The following is a 19,861-nucleotide window of genomic DNA, read 5'->3' as shown; positions in this document are numbered from 1 at the left end:
ATATGTGACGATGAGAACATAGTATGCAGTTTAAGTATGTAGTACGCTGGTATGGGTATTTGGACACAGTCAGTCTTTATCTGAGAGTAATGGCTTGGGAGCTACAGAGACTTCAAATCTTTTACCGCAGATATCGTGATGGAGTAATAAGGCGTCATGAACTGTACAATTGGGTGATCCTTGACTGGCTGTTTCAGTAGCTCATTTCATACTCTCTCATAATACTGTATGTACCATACAATAACCAGGTAAATTATTCTCCCCAGTCTCCCAGGTCTTTTTTAAAATATTTGTTTTAACCTTTATTTAACTAGGCAAGTCAGTTAAGAACACATTTTTATTTTCAATGATGGCCAAGGAACAGTGGGTTAACTGCCTTGTTCAGATTTTCACCTTGTCAGCTCACAGATTCGATCTTGCAACCTTTTCGGTTACTAGTCCAACGCTCTAACCACTAGGCTACCTGCCGTCTGACGTAGGCATGGCCCTGGTGCCTGATCCGTGGCACGAGCCTGGGGCCCACGAAGGTTAAGGCTTATGAAGCACTAGTGACAGGGGGGAGATGGTCATGCACAACCTCAAGCTAGGAAACAGACGTTGCCTTTTGGAACGGTAAGACCGTCACTGTGTATTATCCTCGCTTAGAGGAATTTGATTAAATCAACCTCAATACAGACTAGATTTAGTATAAAACAGATGAAACACAAACATATATCGTCGCCAGGGGTGAAAGTAAGCCAGTACGGTCTGGTTCAGAATTCTGGGAAAATAAATAGTGGCGTTACACTGTAACACAAAATGCCAAGAAAACTGTTGGCTATTACACCATTATTTAACTTTGCAGCATGTCAGCCGCATAGAAAATGAGCGAATTGACTTGAAACTGGATGGTATAGTACGCTCCAAATTACAGTGTAATTCCATGAGAACAATTCCATTTTGCCAAGGTGGAGATGAGTGGCCAATACCGAGATGCGTGCGGACAGCAGTGGACACATCAATTCAGGCTACAAGTATCATTACAATACACTTGTAGGTGTTTTGTAACAGATGTCTCTTTCTATTCATCAAATTGTGGGTGCACAGTGCACTGTTTGGATGCTGGAATTATTTGATGAGCGGACGAACCTGCGCAGGTATCCTACAGGAGCGCTTTTTTGAAATGATTGACAATCAGATAAAAACATCACGACTGGTTGTGTTTATGCCACATTAAAAGATAACACATGTTAGAAGTCATATGACAAATCTTTACTAGGTCTACTAGGCACACAGAGATCATATGAAATGAATAGGGATTCTATATGTAATTCGATGATTCCATCTAAATGCTATAATTATTGTTATGTATGTGACACATAGGGAGTCCCATACCGGTAAGAAATTAAATCTACTTTCACCCCTGAATGTTAGTGATGGGGGGGAAAAATCGATACAGTTACATATTGGGATATTATTTTTGATGATATATATCTTATTTTCCCTGTAGTTGGCTGTACCTGCACCAAAACTCCAGTGTTTTTCCTTTACATATTTTTCTCCATCTTCTTTTTATTAAATAAGGAGCCAATTTGTTTCCAGATCTTTTATTTCCATGACTGATCAAAACTCATTTTCTCATGGCTCTCTCTGGTCCCTCTGCTGCAGACATATGGTGAGTAACATGTTTGGAACATCAAATCGCAATAAAATCCCATTATTGAATCGCAATACATATAGAATCGTGGGAATCGCAATAAATATCTAAGTATCGTGATAATATCATATCGTGAGGTCCAATTCCCAGCCATACTGATCGTTGCCATCAGCACCTAGGACAACAGATTCCACAACAGAACTGCAAGGGAATCGGAAAACTACATGAAATCACTGGTGAGAACAGCTGAGATAGCTCGGCTCTTCTTACCTGTTTGATCTGGCTGTTGACAGGATTGAAGAGGAAAGACGTAGGTCCCTCTTCCCCTTGTGTTCCAGCTTCTGACTTATTGGTTATGAGTCTGACATATTTTTTTCCTATTCTTCTTCTTCACGCTTCTCTGCCTAATCTGACCATTCTGTTCTGTTGTTTGTTGCCTTGGATACCAAGTCCTACATAAGCGTCATGGTACAGTGCTGTGCCTTTAGAGCATAACCAGCAGCATCACATGCAGGGGGGGGGGGGGGGGTATGGACGCACTCCCCATCCACACTGTTGTGCAGGAACAGAGCTAAATTTAGTGGCTGGCTAGGGTCATGCTCACCTCGCTGGTTTTCTATTGACGCAAAACAAACGGATGTTTCGTCTCGCATCAACAGATCAATATAGAAGATCCTTCATGGAATGATCTTAGTACCTTCAAAATAGACTGTGTTTGTAATAAGAACAGTACCCGTTGGCCTGCAACCCAGTATACAGCCCATCATTTTCATCTGCATGCACATGAAGCATGACGTGACCACTTTTTCTTCACTCACTTCCACTTTTTTCTTGTTGACTGTTTTTCACATTACTGTAAACACGCAATAACCGTAAAATATATACAACAAGGACACTAATTAGTTAGTGTGGTTTAACCGTATCAGACTAGGTTCTATGGAAGGCAAACTGATAGGGTTCTGTAATAATCTGTCTCTCTCTAGTCATCCAATCAATGACTAGTTGAAGATTGACATACAGTATCTAGCAAAATTACAAAATGGATCAAGCGGGGGTGAAATATTAATTAATGCTATAATTTAAAGTTCTCTTTCAACTTTAGCTTTTTGTAGATGCAGTCATTCACTTGGATCTACTCAGATCTCTGCAACACTTTCAGAAGGATGTGAGGATTTTCTTTGACAGCAGTGCTTACTCACATTTTATTGCTTATAAAAATGGGCTTTACTCTTGTGTTCTTTGATTGGCGAATGACCTATTTTCTCAAAATGGTATTTGAGTGCTCTCCGGCCTCTTCACTGTGTGAATGGGACCTCTATAAACTCATCCAATTGCTTTGTTTTTCCGGATTTTCCCTCAGGTAAGCAATGTACTGACATTTGAATGTACTGACATCTCCTCTAAATAAATATTATGTTCACACACACACACACACACACACACACACACACACACACACACACACACACACACTAATAACCCAAAAGATGCTTCCCAGAAGAAGTTGTTATCACAGGCGTGTGGCTACATTACTTAAATAACACATTATCATTTCCATGGCTTTATTAATTGTCACCCATGGGAATATGGTTCTTACTGACCTTTGCAGTGGTTTCATTATACTCAGTGGGGAGATGTGAATTTCCCTTACAGCCATTCAGCAAATGGATTGCTTCCTTTCATTTCCTCTGCTTGAGTCTGTGCAGCGGCATGCTGAATGTAGACGCTGCGTTAGTAGACTGACTAAACCCTAATGAAACCATACTTTCCCTCCCTCTCTTGGTTTGCCTCAGAGAACTGTCTATTTGTTAATTAAGCCATATTCCCACTGTGAAAGATGGAAGGTCTGAGGAATGGAGGGACGAAAGAGATTTCTACTTTGCAATTCACATTAGGCTACACCCTTGCTTTTCCCTTCGTTGTGGCTGGCAATGCTACATTCTTGATCTGCAGCTCAAATTGACCGTAAATATCACAGTGGCCACTAGCCAGTAATCACAAACTATTTACACTGAACAAAAATATAAATGTAAAGTGTTGGTCCCATGTTTCATAAGCTGAAATAAAAGATCCCAGACATTTTCCATATGCACAGAAAGCTTATTCTCTCGAATGTTTTAACACATTTGTTTACATCCATTAGTGAGCATTTCTCCTTAGCCAAGATAATCCATCCACCTGACAGGTGTGGCATATCAAGAAGCTGATTAAACAGCACGATCTTTACACAGGTACACCTTGTGCGGGGGACAATAAAAAAGGTCACTTTAAAATGTGCAGTTTTGTCCCACAACACAATGCCACAGATGTCTCAAGTTTTGAGGGAGCGTATAATTGGAATGCTGACTGCAGGAATGTCCACCAGAGTTGTTGTCCGATAAATGTATGTTCATTTCTCTACCATAAGCCGCCTCCAATGTTGTTATAGAGAATTCCGTTCAACCAGCCTCACAACCGCAAACCACGTGTAACCATGCCAGCCCAGGACGTCCATATCTGGGTTCTTCACCTGCAGTATCATCTGAGACCAGCCACTCGGACAGGTGATGAAACTGTGGGCTTGTACAACCAAAGAATTTCTGCACAAACTGTCAGAAACCGTCTCAGGAAAGCTCATCTGCGTGCACGTCGTCCTCACCAGGGTCTTGACCTGACTGCAGTTTGGCGTCGTAACCGACTTCAGTGGGCAAATTCTCACGTTCGATGGACACTGGCACGCTGGAGAAGTGTGCTCTTCATGGATGAATCCCGGTTTCAACACCTGTACCAGGCTGATGGCAGACAGCGTGTGTGGCGTCTTGTGGGCGATCGGTTTGCTGATGTCAATGCTGTGTCAACAGAGTGCCCCATGGTGGCGGTGGGGTTATGGTATGGGCAGGCATAAGCTATGGACAACAAACAGTGCAGTCAAACAACAAAAACAACACTGTTTCTTTTTGGGGGGGTGACATCAATATGGCCAGCAGTGTTTATCGACACAAGACAATTCAATAGAAGCGGACCATAGCAGGCAATTGGCACATCCATTTTCAATGTGAACTTTCTACATGTCGACAACAACAACAAAAAATCACTGGACAAGTTAATGGAGACATAGCTAGTATGGTCTGATTTGCTGGGTTATTTCCTTCACCTTTGACCCCATCAAGAGCAGCTTTTCTGCTGAAGCAATTATTCACTTAATCTGCCATCTCATGGGAGATGCAACAGAAAAAATACGTTGAAGGAGGCCAGATCTTAACAGGGATATACAAATCAGTTTCTTTCTGGTAATACTTTCATGCATAAAAGCAATGGCTTATATGACTGTACATGTTGTCCAGACTGTACATGTTTACCAGTTCTTCTGTATTTTGTGATTTCTGTCCCTCTTGAAAAGATCTGCATCCCCAAGAGCGCTTAACCTGAGGTAACGCATTCCTTAATTTGACCTGATAAGACAGACCTGTGTGGCTCCGCCTCTCTCAGAACAAGGACTGTTGCCCATCGTAGGTCACAAAGAAGGACGTGCCAACCCACATCCAGTCATTCTATACGGTCAATTTGAATGGGAGCCAACACAAAGGCCATTTGTCCAGTCGGTGTTCTCTGTTTCAGACAATATTTACACCCTTTGACAGCCATCAATTCAAGTGGAGCCAAGTAGAGAGGCAGGTGTCCTTGCAAGACCACCAACAGCATCCTAAATGACTTCTCTCCTTCAATCCTAATTTAGGACATTGTGTTATCCCAAGATGATTTACAAACACAGGGCTCCACTCAGTTGGGCAGGGAGAGAATGTGTAATGTAAAATGTAGACGTTTTGCGGTTGAAAATATAGCTGACATATGTAAAGAGAGTGAACAGCTGATGCGAGAGTCCATCCTTGGAACTTTGCGAATCAAAGGCGAGTGCCTAACTCCCCGTGCCAAAAAACTACAACGCATACACTGCTTTCAATTGGGTGATTGGGGAGGTGGGGTTTGACGTCATTAAATAGAGCAGTGGTAATTCACACCTATGACTGCTATAGGCTGCTACTGGAGATTTTTGGTGGTACGTTAACTTTCCGAGATATAGCTTTTACATTGGATTTTTATTCGGAAAAAACAACAGCCTCTCTCCTCTCCTCTCGTGTCTGATACATGAAGCTTTCCAGGCTTCAATTAAGAATTTAAGGTTTCATAATGTCGGTTGGATGCAAAATAAAAACACATCCCGACACAGGTGTCATAGAAACCAACGCACAGCATGCTACATAAACATGAAATATCCTCCACTGACAGGCCAGAGAAAACAGTGTTATGAAGTCTGTAAACCTGGATAAAAAATACCATTCTCCAACATGCCAGGTGCTTCTGCACTTCAGTCTTTCCATACAGCCGCAACAATACTAGAAACTCTTTGAAACAGGGTTAGTGATAAGCAATGGTTCCATCCACGCCACAGTCAGCAAACAATCAGCAAACTCAGTGCTAGTTAGAAAAGACAAGTGGCGACTGAAAGAAAGGCTTTGCCAAGGCCATTAGCTGTCACAGCCTGTCAGGCATATCAGGGCCCATTATCAGCCCTAAAGAACGCATGCCGAGCCCAACTTCACACAGAGAGAGCAGGGCATGATCGCTGGGCTAAGACCCAGACTGAAATACATATTTTACTCATGTAAATCTACCCTGAGACCCATATCACGAGGGAACACGGCTAGCAAGGAAGCCCGAGAGGAAGGGGAGATTGGCGGAGTCGGGTTATAATCATTATTCCTCCTGGGTCTGAGGGTGCTGCCTGATACCCAAAAGTGAGGTATCGCTGTAACAAAAGTATTCTGACTCCTTTTAGACAGTAAAATCACTTGAGAGTGCAACAATGTAATTAGCTGCACCCCAAGTTAAGGTGACAGGGTTGTAGTAGCTGCCATCCTACTATGACTCGGGGAAGGAACGCACGCACAATGCAAATAACATGGTAACATGAAAACAATGTAATTTCCAGTTGTCATACATTGTTAATGGATTTAGCATCACATGTATTTTTCAATAGTTCATCTGCAATCAAATCTTACGATATTTTAATGAAATTAAGTACATTTCCCACCAATTCCTGACTTATTTTAAAATTCTATGTTATTATGTTATACAATGATTGGAAACATCTCAGACAATTTTGGGCAAAGCCATATGAAAAAAGTTTGCCATCAGGTGTTTACAGTAAATGTAATTGTTACAATACTTTCTGAAATTAACCATTTTTGTAATGTAAAGCCAGTTAACCTTCGAGGGGGGTACAACAGGCACACAGTTTCCGAAACCTGCAACGTGAAGAATGTCCTTTATTAAGAAAGGTATTCGTATATAGTCAGTGGTGTAAAGTACTTTACTAAAAATACTTTCAAGTACTACTTAAGTCGTTTTTGGAGGTAACTGTACTTTACTATTTATAGTTTTGACAACTTTTACTTTTACTTCACTACATTCCTAAAGAAAATACTGTACTTTTTACTGGCTGACTTACACTCTTACTTGAGTCATTTTCTATTAAGGTATCTTTACTTTTACTCAAGTATAACAATTGGGTACATTTTCAACCATTGCATCTAGTGATACCCTGTCTTATATATTTTCCAAAACAGAAGGCCCCCAGAAAATGTGTGGGATATCTTAGGTTACATCTCACGTTTTAATAAGTACAATTTGCAAATTGCATGCTGCTCACTCACCTGAAATTAGCTCTGTAAAAATTGTGGCCGTTTTTTTCCCCAGTTCTTTCTTTCTTTAGCCTATGCGTGCTTTGTCGCAGAAAGAACGTGATAAGAGCTTGGTTTTCCTGGGTTGGTTAGCAGTGCAGACTTATTCCCTGTGAAATAAAAGAGATAGATCCTCGCTCATCTGCTCCGTCAAAGCTTCTTAAAGAGAGCAACACAGAGGAGGAATGATGCGCATCAATAGTAGGCTGCTCTAAATACCATCAACAACATCCAGGCAAGGAAGGTGTGGAGTGTGCGCATGTGAGTGTGCAAATATATTGAGCGCGTTTGAGTGGGTAAGGCTAAAGTGTTTATCTTGGTCCAAAACATGTACCTGTATGCACAGCAGCGTTGTAGAAAATTGGTCTGTTGGCTTTCAGACTTTTCACATTTTCTGTCAACACATTCAAATGAATAGAGGACGGGTAGCGGAGCCGCGTTGGTTGGGCATTGTGGGGAGATGTGCATTTTGGCTGTATGTCTGACGGTGGTCTCAGAGCCGTGTAGCTATGTCACAATGGGACCCCTGACGATCACAACTGACTCGATGAAAGTCAAGGAGTGAAGTCGGGGGAGGTGGATCTGCAACAGCCGAAAGTCGGATACTAATGTGGTTTTCCAACATCAAGGATCAAATCAACTTGGCAGTGTTGCCATTGTTCATAAATGTTTTTCTTTATAATGTCGAAATAAACATGTCCCCAGCCCCAATATCGCACACTCACAAACTGAAATCATATCTGTGTACATTGTATAATCAATTAGTGAGAGAGAGCCTTATTTAATATCACATTAGTTTGTATCCACTGTATGAATCGTGGCAAAGTTGGTTCCTGTTTCAAGTCATCTTTGGTCACGTTCGTGTTGGTCAAACAAAAACACCCAAATGATTGGTTGACAATAGAGCCTCCAACAATGCAGGCGATGGCTGCAGGATGAAGTTGGTGAAGAGCAACTGCAGAAACGTGTAGTTGACTGAAATCAAAACTTCATGACCTTTGATCACATGTTTTTTGCAAAGTTAATGCAGTCAACATGTTGGCGCAAGTCTGACTATTTTTATCCCTATAATGCAACCCACCGTGAAAAGCGGTGACACTTGACAAAAGTGATCCGCTCGAAAGCATTCATTCATCAAGGCTAATGGTAGCCTATGTTATGGAACCCCTGAAGGGACACATAGAAAAGGAAAAAATCGAATTATTTTGCATTCCCTCGCAAAAAGTTAGCTAGCTGGTAACCTCGTCCCCAGGCTATTGCACACAGCGCATTTTGATGGAAGTCTCTGGAAAAGAGATTAGCTAGCTACCTTACCTTCACATCCAAGAGGTCATAGAGGAACAGCCTTAGGTAAGTGTCCTTTTTTGTCTTGTAATTTCACATCTGGAAGGTGAATTGAAACAATTAGCTAGCATGATTATATAATTTATAGCACAGCCAACTAGCTAGCTTGCTAGCTAGCAAGCTATATGAATAATGACCTGAATTTAGCTACTGTCGAGGGGATCACAATAGTTGTTAGCTATGGCTATACTCATAGCAAGAACAAGCAAGACCCTATCTGAGAAGCATGAGTGATCAAGCATTCTACTCTGTGCATTGTCAATGAGCAGTGAATTCATCAAAAGTGCATTACAGTGGCTTGGGAAAACAATTACATTTCAAAGGAGGCAGCTGTTTTTGATTACCTTTGTTAGCTAATGACAACATTATCGGTCTAAAGTACATTGACAAAATGATAATGATGCCAAAGTTGTTTCCTTCTAAACAATTGCCTACTTTAGCAATGCCATAGTATTTCCAGATCACCATTGATTCATTTAGATTAAGCAGTCTTTAGCCACCATCTATCACAACGTTTGGGGGCCACTATGGCAAAGTTGGTTCCTGTTCTGACAGAGGGAGGTTTGAGAACATTACGTTCATAGCAATGGTATGGCGCGACCCAGTGATGGAGGTGCAAACTATGAATGGCAACATTTGCTTTGCAGTTGTCTAATTTGCCCAAATCTCTGACTGTGTGTTTCTGCCACTAGAGGTGCGTGGGTAAAATCACTGGGTAAGCCCCCCCCCCCCCCCCCCCCACACACACACAGGAAAAGCCATATGACAACCGATGTGTTGTGATAATTGCGTTGTTTGCTCTATAACCTGTTAATTCATATGACTTACGACCGTGATATATAGGACTAAAGGCAGAGCCAATAAGAAGACACAGAATAAATTCAACCACACCTTTGTTTTATCACAAAACCAGATAACAGCCACAAAGCTGTCACGCCCTGACCTTAGAGAGCCTTTTTATGTCTCTATTTGGTTTGGTCAGGGTGTGATTTAGGGTGGACATTCTATGTTTTGTTTTCTATGTTTCTTTATTTCTATGTTTTGGCCAGGTATGGTTCTCAATCAGGGACAGCTGTCTATCGTTGTCTCTGATTGGGAACCATACCGTGTGGGTAGTTAACTTTGTTTGTGGCACTAATGCCCTGTAAGCTTCACGGTTGTTTCTTTCGTTTGTTAATTTGTTGGCGACATTTTAAATAAAAAGGAAAATGTACGCTCACCATGCTGCACCTTGGTCCACTTCTTTCAACGGCCGTGACAGAACTACCCACCACAAAAGGACCAAGCAGCGTGGTAAAAAGGAGGACTGGACATGGGATGACATCCTGGACGGCAAAAGGATCCTGGAGATGGAAGGAGATCCTGGCCGGAAGGGATCACCTTCCATGGGAACAGGTGGAAGCAGCCAGGAAGGCGGAAACAGCTGGTAAAGGGGCCCATCGTTACGAGGGAACACGGCTAGCAAGGAAGCCCGAGAGGAAGGGGAGATTGGCGGAGTCGGGTTATAGACCTGAGCCAACTCCCCGTGCTTACCGTGACGAGCGTCGTACTGGTCAGGCACCATGTTATGCTGTGGAGCGCACGGTGTCTCCAGTGCGTGTTCACAGCCCGGTGCGCTACCTTCCAGCTCCCCGAATTGGCCGGGCTAGAGTGGGCATCCAGCCAGGTCGGAGGGTGCCGGCTCAGCGCATCTGGCCACCAGTACCTTTCTACGGCCCAGGATATCCTGCGCCGGCTCTGCGCACTGTCTCCGGTGCGTCTGCACAGCCCAGTGCGTCCTGTGCCTGCGCCCCGCACGTGCCGGGCCAAAGTAACCATCCAGCCAGGGCGGGTTGTGCAGGCTCTACGCTCGAGACCTCCAGTGCGCCTCCACGGCCCAGTGTATCCTGTGCCCGCTCCCAGAACCAGGCCTCCTGTGTGTCCCTCCAGTGATGATCCATGGCAAGAAGCCTCCAGTGTTGATCCATGGCAAGAAGACTCCAGTGATGATCCAAGGCACGAAGCCTCCAGTGATGATCCATGGCAAGAAGCCTCCAGTGATGATCCATGGCACGAAGCCTCCAGTGATGATCCATGGCAAGAAGCCTCCAGTGATGATCCATGGCACGACGCCTCCAGTGATGATCCATGGCAAGAAGCCACCAGTGATGATCCATGGCACGAAGCCTCCAGTGAGGAGTCATGGCACGAAGCCTCCAGCGACAGTCCCCAGTCCGGAGCCTCCAGCGACGTTCTCCAGTCCAGAGCCTCCAGCGACGGTCTCCCTACTGGCCAAACCCTCCCTAACCCGGACGACGCTAGGCCAATTGTGCGTCGCCCCACGGACCTCCCGGTTGCGGCCGGCTGCGACAGAGCCTGGGCGCGAACCCAGAGTCTCTGGTGGCACAGCCCTAGACCACTGCGCCATCCGGGAGGCGCCTCCATCTTTCTTAAATGGAAGACGTTTGGGACCACCAAGATTTTTCCTAGAGCTGGCCACCCGGCCAAACTGAAAAATTTGGGGAGAAGGGCGGTGGTCAGGGAGGTGACCAAGAACGCAGTGGTCACTCTGACAGTGCTCCAGAGTTTCTCTTTGGAGATGGGAGAACCTTCCAGAAGGAAAACTATATCTTCAGCACTCCACCAATCAGGCCTTTATGGTAGAGTAGCCAGGCGGAAGCCACTCCTCAGTAAAAAGCCACCTACACAAGATTCTCTGGTCTGATGAAACCAAGATTGAACTCTGTGGCCTAAATGCCAAGCATCACGTCTGGAAAAACCTGGCACCATCCCTACGGTGAAGCTTGGTGGTGGCAGCATCATGCTGTGGGGAGGTTTTTCAGCGGCAGGGACTGGGAGGCTAGTCAGGATTGAAGAAAGATGAATGGAGCAAAGTACAGAGAGATCCTTGATGAAAACCTGCTCCAGAGCGCTCAGGACCTCAGACAGGCGTGAAGGTTCACCTTCCAACAGAACAACGACCCTAAGCACACAGCCAAGACAACGCAGGAGTGGCTTTGTGACAGGTCTCTGAATGTCTTTGAGTGAACCAGCCAGAACCGTGACTTGAACCCAATTGAACATTTCTGGAGAGACCTGAAAATAGCTGTGCAGCGACACTCCCCATCCAACCTGACAGAGCTTGAGCGGATCTGCAGAGAAGAATGGGAGAAACTCCCCAAATACAGGTGTGCCAAGCTTGTAGCATCATACCCAAGACGACTCGAGGCTGTAATCGCTGCCAAAGGTGCTTCAACAAAGTAGTGAGTAAAGGGTCTGAATACTTATGTAAATATGATATTTCAGGTGTATTAGAAATGTTTCTCCGCAAAATAAAAAAATAAAAACTGTTTTTGCTTTGTCCTTATGTGGTATTGTGTGTAAATTTATGAGAAAAAATCAATTTGAATCCATTTTAGAAAAAGGCTGTAACGTAACAATTTGTGGAAAAAGTCAAGGGGGCGGAATACTTTCCGAATGCACTGTATATTGACGGGACGTTACTCACAGATACTCCCCCCAGGGCCGTAGCCAGGGTCTGAGTTTTAGTGAGGTCCCAAGACATTTTAAGAAAGTTAAAGCAAATGTACTGCATTCCTATAGAATTAATAAACTCTAAAATACTATTTGGAGAACAGCATAAAGGACCCCATCCATTATCACATTTGAAAGAGAGTAACCCTGCTCTACTTATTTGCTGACCTGTGACCCACTGACACCGCCCCAGTTTAGAGGTGAGTAAGGCAGCCCAAGAGTAAATACACACAGGGAACTTCATTCACACACAGGAGAAGATGAACATGGATATGTACTTAGGGATGGTTCTGTAATGGACAGAAACAGAGATGGGCTGTGCTCCATCAGAGGTGAGAAGGCCTGGCAGCATAAGCTCTCCAACTGAGGGGGGCCGTGCCCCAGCAAAGGATAGCAGGCATGGTGGCGGCGATTCACCAACTGAGGCATTCAAGTCCCCCAGTGCAGGAACCAGAAGAGGACCCAGGGCAGGACCCGGAGCAGGCCCCAACGGTAGACCCAAGATCAGGGCCAGATCAGGAGGTAATACTGGTGAGTCCAGGGCAGATGGTGGATCAGCTCGAACCCTAGGAGCAGGAATAGGTAGTGTCCCTGGGCGGTGAGGTCTGGTGTGTCCCCCACAGTCACGGCGGTGGGTTGAGTCCAGCAGCAGCAGATCCAGGACTAGTGCTGGATCAGGTGGTGCACCATGGGCAGGGGAATCCTGGTCAGCCCAAACGGGACCCAGGGCTATGTCTGGGTCAGGTGAAGCTGTATTTACTGACCTGTGACCCACTGACACCACCCCTGTTTAAGGGGAGTAAGGAGGTTGAAGAGTTAACACGCGCACACACACACAGGAAACGTTATTCACCCACAGGAGAAGATGAAGATGTACATGGGGGTGGTTCTGTAATGGACAGAAACAGAGATAATGAATATGCTATACATGAGATAAATACACTGGCCTAAATAGATACACGCGGAGTATGATAGAATAGAATATGGGATAGAACCACAAGGACTGTATCTAATAATGACCTAATAACCATGTACTAGCAAGAGATTAATGACCAGCATGGCAGTAGTACAGTAAGATTATTATCAGTAAGAATATTATACAAATAGTCGGCTATTGCACGCAACACACGAGCGAAAACTGTATTTAAATAATATATATTATACACTGTGTGTGCAAAACATTAGGAACACCTTCCTAATATCAGTGGTGGAAACAGTACTCAGTTGTCATACTTGAGTAAAAGTAAAGATACCTGAATAGAAAATGACCTAGGTAAACGTGAAAGTCACCCAGTAAAGTACTACTTGACTAAAAGTCTGAAAGTATTTGGTTCTAAAAAACACTTACATATCAAAAGTAAATGGAATTGCTAAAATATCATTCAAATTCCTTATATTAAGCAAACGGTAGAATTTTTTTGTTTTTCTTTCATTGACGGATTACCAGGGGCACACTCCAACACTCAGACATAATTTACAAATGAAGAATTTGTGTTTAAAGAGTCCTTCAGATCAGAGGCAGTAGGGATGTATAGGGATGTTCTCTTGATATATCAGGGTTCCGGGTAAGACCCAGATGCAGACTGTCGAAGTAACAATGTTTATTGTGGCAACAGGGGCAGGCAAAGACAGGTCAAGGCCGGCAAGGGTCGAAAATCCAGGGTAAGGCAAAGGTACAGGACGGCAGGCAACTCAGGGTCAGGGACAGGCAGAGTGGTCAGGCTCAGGATAGGCAAAGGTCAACAAACAGGAGGACGAGGAAAGAGAGGCTGGGAAACGATAGGAGCTGACAGGAAGAACGCTGGTTAGCTTGAACGAACAAGACGAACTGGCAACAAACAGACAGAGAACACAGGTATAAATACACATGGGATAATAGGGAAGATGAGCAACATCTGGAGTGGGGTGGAGACAAGCACTTGGACTGGTGAGACAGATCAGGGTGTGACATGATAAGTGTGTGAATTAGACCATTTCCCGGTTAAAATGTAATATGTACTTTTGGGTGTCAGGGAAAATGTATGGAGTAAAACGTATTTTCTTTTCTTTAAGAATGTAGTGAAGTAAAAGTAAAAGTTGGCAAAAATATAAATAGTAAAGCAAAGTACAGATACCCCAAAAAACTACTTAAATAGTACTTTAAAGTACTTTTACTTAAGAACCTTACACCACTGCCTAATATTGAGTTGCACCCCCTTTTGCCCTCAGAACAGCTTCAATTCGTCGGGGCATGCTCTACAAGGTGTCAAAAGCGTTCGACAGGGATGCTGGCCTTGTTGACTCCAATGCTTCCCACAGTTGTAACAAGTTGGCTGGATGTCCTTTTGATGGTTGACCATTGTTGATACGGGAAACTGTTGAGCTTGAAAAACCCATTAGTGTTGCTGTTCTTGACACACTCAAACCGGTGCGCCTGGCACCTACTACCAGACCCCGTTCAAAGGCACTTAAATATTTTGTCTTGCCTATTCACCCTCTGAACGGCACACATACACAATCCATGTCTCAATTGTCTCAAGGCTTAAAAATCCTCCTGAAAATGCATAACAGGGATCTAAAATTGACCTTAGATATAGTACTGTTAGGAGATCTGGAGAGACCGGGTCAGTCAATTACTAATATACCTTAGTAAAAGAATTTGTCTTCAACTCACAATCTGTCGATTCTATTTGATTAGATAGATTGAAACTGTATGTTAAACAACACAGCATAGTTGAAAGATATATGGAGCATAGAAATCCGAAGAGGGTGGCCAGCATAGATAGGTGAGAAGGGCATTTCCTTCTTAATGCGTTTGAGCCAATCAGTTCTGTTGTGACAAGGTAGGGGTGGTATACAGACGATAGACCTATTTGTAAAAGACCAAGTCCATATTAAGGCAAGAACAACTCAAATAAGCAAAGAGAAATGACAGTCCATCACTACTTTAATTCATGAAAAGTCAGTCAATCCAGAAAATGTCAAGAACTTTGAAAGTTTCTTCAAGTGCAAAATGATGAAACTGGCTCTCATGAGGACCGCCACAGGAAAGGAAGACCCAGAGTTACCTCTGCTGCAGAGGATAAGTTTATTAGAGTTACCACCCTCAGAAATTGCAGCCAAAATAAATGCTTCTCAGAGTTCAAGTAACAGATACATCTCAACATCTGTCACAATCGTGTGGAGGAGAGACAGACCAAGGCGCAGCGCGTGGAAAGTACATCTTCTTTTTTATTTCAAGAAGGAAAAACAAAACCACAAACAAAACAGACGACCGTGAAGCTATAAAACATAAGTGCAGACACAAAACACTTAGACATAGACAATTCCCCACAAACAGCTAAAGCCTATGGTTGCCTTAAATATGGCTCCCAATCAGAGACAACAATAACCAGCTGTCTCTAATTGAGACCCAATTCAGGCAACCATAGACTTTCCTAGACACTTACACTCAACCATAGACACAGCTAGACTACTATACTAAACATAAACCCAACTACTCTAATAAACCCCCTAAACCTTACAACCACCCTAGACACTACAAAAACACATACATTCCCCATGTCACACCCTGACCTAACTAAAATAATTAAGAAAATAAAAAATACTAAGGCCAGGGCGTGACAGCATCAACTGTTCAGAGGAGGCTGCGTGAATCAGGTCTTTATGGTCGAATTGCTGCAAATAAACCACCACTAAAGGACACCAAAACGAAGAGACTTGCTTGGGCCTAGAAACACCAGCAGTCGACATTAGGCCGGTGGATATCCAAATTTGAGATTTTTGGTTCCAGCTGCTGTGTCTTTGTGAGACGTAGAGTTGGTGAATGGATGATCTCCGCATATGTGGTTCCCACAGTGAAGCATGGAGGAGGATGTGCTATGGTGTAGGGTGCTTTGTTGGTGACACTGTGTGATTTATTTAGAATTCCAGTCACACTTTACCAGCAAGGCTACCACAGCATTATGCAGCGATACACCATCCCATCTGGTTTGCGCTTAGTGGGACTATCGTTTGTTTTTCAAGAGGACAATGACCAAACACACCTCCAGGCTGTGTAAGGGCCATATCACTCGTTTTGCCCATTATAGCATTATATTGAACAGTAAGTGAATGCCGCGATGCCTGTCAGACTGCTTTATATAGCAAGCCACGGCCACGTGACTCACTTTAGGAGCGAACCATTTTCGTGAAGGGGGGGGGGGGGGGGTGTACTTAATAAACTGGCCACTTTATTTGACAACAGATAAACGATGTGGGAAATAAAAGCTTACATCAACTTTTTCTCAAGGATTCTATTTTAAAACTTCTTTGTTACTTCCCTGAGTTTATCTAAAGAGACTCACACTTATCAATTCTCTTTGCAAAGTAAATGAATGAATAATGCTGAATGATGTAGTGCAAATTGTACGTCAGAGGCCAGTGAGACTGGGGCCTGTAGGAAACTTGCATTTTTAATTTGAATGGGGTACAGAGAGTCCATTTCAGATCAAGCTCCATACAGTGGTTGGATGACAAATCCATGCTATCAACAGTGCATTTCATTCCTTCTTTGGCCGTTGTACTTTGATAACTCTGAGGCAAGAAAGATTCATACCCCTTCCCCCATCATTCCATGGAAGAATGAAACCACACACCCGGTTCCATTTTAGAACCTTTGACATTGATGCAGTGCTGAGTTCCAGTTCCATGGAGGTGAAATGAACGGTGTATGTTTGATTAGGTTCGACATTGATGGGCTTGTTGCACTGGGGGCCTGACTGAGACTTCATCCTTTTACACAGTGGGCTAAATCAGGGTCGCACAGAGTGTTTCTTGGTAGTCTTAAATCTACTTTGAAACAAAAGTATACACCTCACACACATGGTTATGGGCTTAAAAAAAGAAGACACCTGTACTATGTTAGATATAGAGTTGAAATGTATTTCATTTTGAGTTTGCATCCCAACATTACACTTTATATTCATCACAGAAGACTGAAATATAATAAAACCATTTGATATAGAAATACCGGATTTTCTGCAGTAAAAAAGAAATGTTTTTAATTCTGAAAAATATTAATAACATTCCACCCATGAGGCCACTAGAGGATGAGTTGGTGTTTTGGCTGCAGGAAAGGGTTTTATTTGGGCCACTCCTGGAGGCAGAGTAGAGGAGTTTAGTTAAAGAACAGAAACAAGACATGGTGAGACAGTAGACAGTAGACAGAGGCAGTAAAGTAGAGATGTGACAGGACACCTTGTGAACAAGAGATACAGCAGCACAGGTTAGCTCCCCTACAACACACTCTGCAATTGCTTCACCTCAGGTAATATGGTACTTTGCCACCTTTTTACAGTATGAAAGCAGAGACAATTCCAACAGTGACACTAACTACCGCCATACAGCACAGTATCTTCCTGGGGTTACAGTCTCCTTTATACAGTAAGTGTGCTAATGAGCGAGAGTCAGCAAACAAAATGTTATTAAGGAAACCAATTCTGCTCTTTAAAGTAGGCTGCACAGGTGGAATCGGGTGTGTTTGTATCGATATTGCTTTGTTCGGCCGTCAATGCAAATCATCGCAAATAAGAATCTGCTCTTAATTGATTTACCTGCAAAGGGTATAAAAAAAAAAATCTGAATTAGAACTGACTCAGATGCATCATCGACAGTGACGATGTCACAAGCCCTCAAAATGTAAACAAAACAAGCACTGGAGACATCCATCACTGGAAACAACCATCACTTCTAATAGCATTTAGGCTACTCATTGAAATGTGCTGCAGCGGCACCTAGCTCCACAGAAATGTCACCATGTATGGCCATATGCATGTCAGATTGGGACACGAGCTGGAATGTTTACTATGTGCAGCCTCAGAACAACAATAGAAACCCAAACATGGTCCTCTCCATCAGGAACTGGCTCTAAAGAACAGCCCAAAATAACAGAAACACACATGCAAGTTATGCTCCAGGGAAGATAGCGACAATATAAATTCTGCAAAAAAAAGAAACATCCCTTTTTCAGGACCCTGTCTTTCAAAGATAATTCGTAAAGATCCAAATAAATTCACATATCTTCATTTTAAAGGGTTTTACCACTGTTTCCCATGCTTGTTCAATGAACCATAAACAATTAATGAACATGCACCTGTGGAACGGTCGTTAAGACACTAACAGCTTACAGATGGTAGACAATTAAGGTCACAGTTATGAAAACTTAGGACACTAAAGAGGCCTTTCTACTGTCTCTGAAAAACACCAAAAGAAAGATTCCCAGGGTCCCTGCTCATCTGTGTGAGCGTGCCTTAGGCATGCTGCAAGGAGGCATGAGGACTGCATATGTGGCCAGGGCAATAAATTGCAATGTCTGTACTGTGAGACGCCTAAGACAGCGCTACAGGGAGACAGGACGGACAGCGGATCGTCCTCGCAGTGGCAGACCACATGTAACAATACATGCACAGGATTGGTACATCCGAACATCACACCAGCGGGACAGGTACAGGATGGCAACAACAACTGCCCGAGTTACACTAGGAACGCACAATCCCTCCATCAGTGCTCAGACTGTCCGCAATAGGCTGAGAGAGGCTGGACTAAGGGCTTGTAGGCCTGTTGTAAGGCAGGTCCTCACCAGACATCACCGGCAACAACGTCGCCTATGGGCACAAACCTACCGTCGCTGGACCAGACAGGACTGGAAAAAAGTGCTCTTCACTTCGAGTCACGGTTTTCTCTCACCAGGGGTGATGGTCGGATTTGCGTTTATCTTCGAAGGAATGAGCGTTACACCGAGGCCTGTACTCTGGAGCGGGATCAATTTGGAGGTGGAGAGTCCGTCATGGTCTGGGGTGGTGTGTCACAGCATCATCGGACTGATCTTGTTGTCATTGCAGGCAATCTCAACGCTGTGCGTTACAGGGAAGACATCTTCCTCCCTCATGTGGTACCCTTCCTGCAAGCTCATCCTGACATGACACTCCAGCATGACAATGCCACATCCATACTGCTCGTTCTGTGTGTGATTTCCTGCAAGACAGGAATGTCAGTGTTCTGCCATGGCCAGCGAAGAGCCCGGATCTCAATCCCATTGAGCACGTCTGGGAACCTGTTGGATCAGATGGTGAGGGCTAGGGCCATTCTCCCCAGAAATGTCCGGGAACTTGCAGATGCCTTCGTGGAAGAGTGGGGTAACATCTCACAGCAAGAACTGGCAAATCTGGTGCAGTCCATGAGGAGGAGATGCACTGCAGTACTTAATGCAGCCGATGGCCACACCAGATACTGACTGTTACTTTTGATTTTGAACCCCCCCCCCCCCTTTGTTCAGGGACTCATTATTAGATTTCTGTTAGTCACATGTCTGTGGAACTTGTTCAGTTCATGTCTCAGTTGTTGAATCTTGTCATGTTCATACAAATATTTACACATGTTAGTTTGCTGAAAATAGACGCAGTTGACAGTGAGAGGACATTTGTTTTTTTTTGCTGAGTTTATGAAAACAAACCCCACTATGAGGAAACTAGGCGTATGTCGCAAGTCACGACTTCACAGGAGAGCCATTTGAACATTTTTTTTCATTTTTTATCAAAATGTGTTTTTTGGCAGAAATGCCTTCTGGGACATGTGAACTTTAAAACTTCTTCTCAATAGGGGGTGCTATTTGCACTTTGTAATAATTTCG

General features: G+C 43.7%; 1 protein-coding gene across 2 annotated transcripts in view; it reads right to left on the bottom strand.

The window, feature by feature from the left end:
• The window catches only part of LOC129814936 (caM kinase-like vesicle-associated protein), a 36,918-nt gene extending 29,181 nt beyond the window's left edge, over positions 1–7,737 (bottom strand). The window contains exon 1 of one of the 2 annotated variants that reach the window (XM_055868098.1): positions 7,330–7,737. The gene's annotated coding sequence lies outside the window, so the exon portion shown is untranslated. Of the gene's footprint in view, positions 1–1,906; positions 2,142–7,329 lie in introns of those variants that run through there. The other variant, XM_055868099.1, reaches the window with a different exon arrangement.
• Between the last annotated feature and the right edge of the window lie 12,124 nt (positions 7,738–19,861).

This window comes from Salvelinus fontinalis, chromosome 18 (assembly GCF_029448725.1).
Source record: "Salvelinus fontinalis isolate EN_2023a chromosome 18, ASM2944872v1, whole genome shotgun sequence".
In the NCBI taxonomy this organism is placed as follows: Eukaryota; Metazoa; Chordata; class Actinopteri; order Salmoniformes; family Salmonidae; genus Salvelinus; species Salvelinus fontinalis.
Note: the sequence above shows the minus strand (reverse complement) of the source record. Positions and strands in the feature narration are given on the sequence as shown.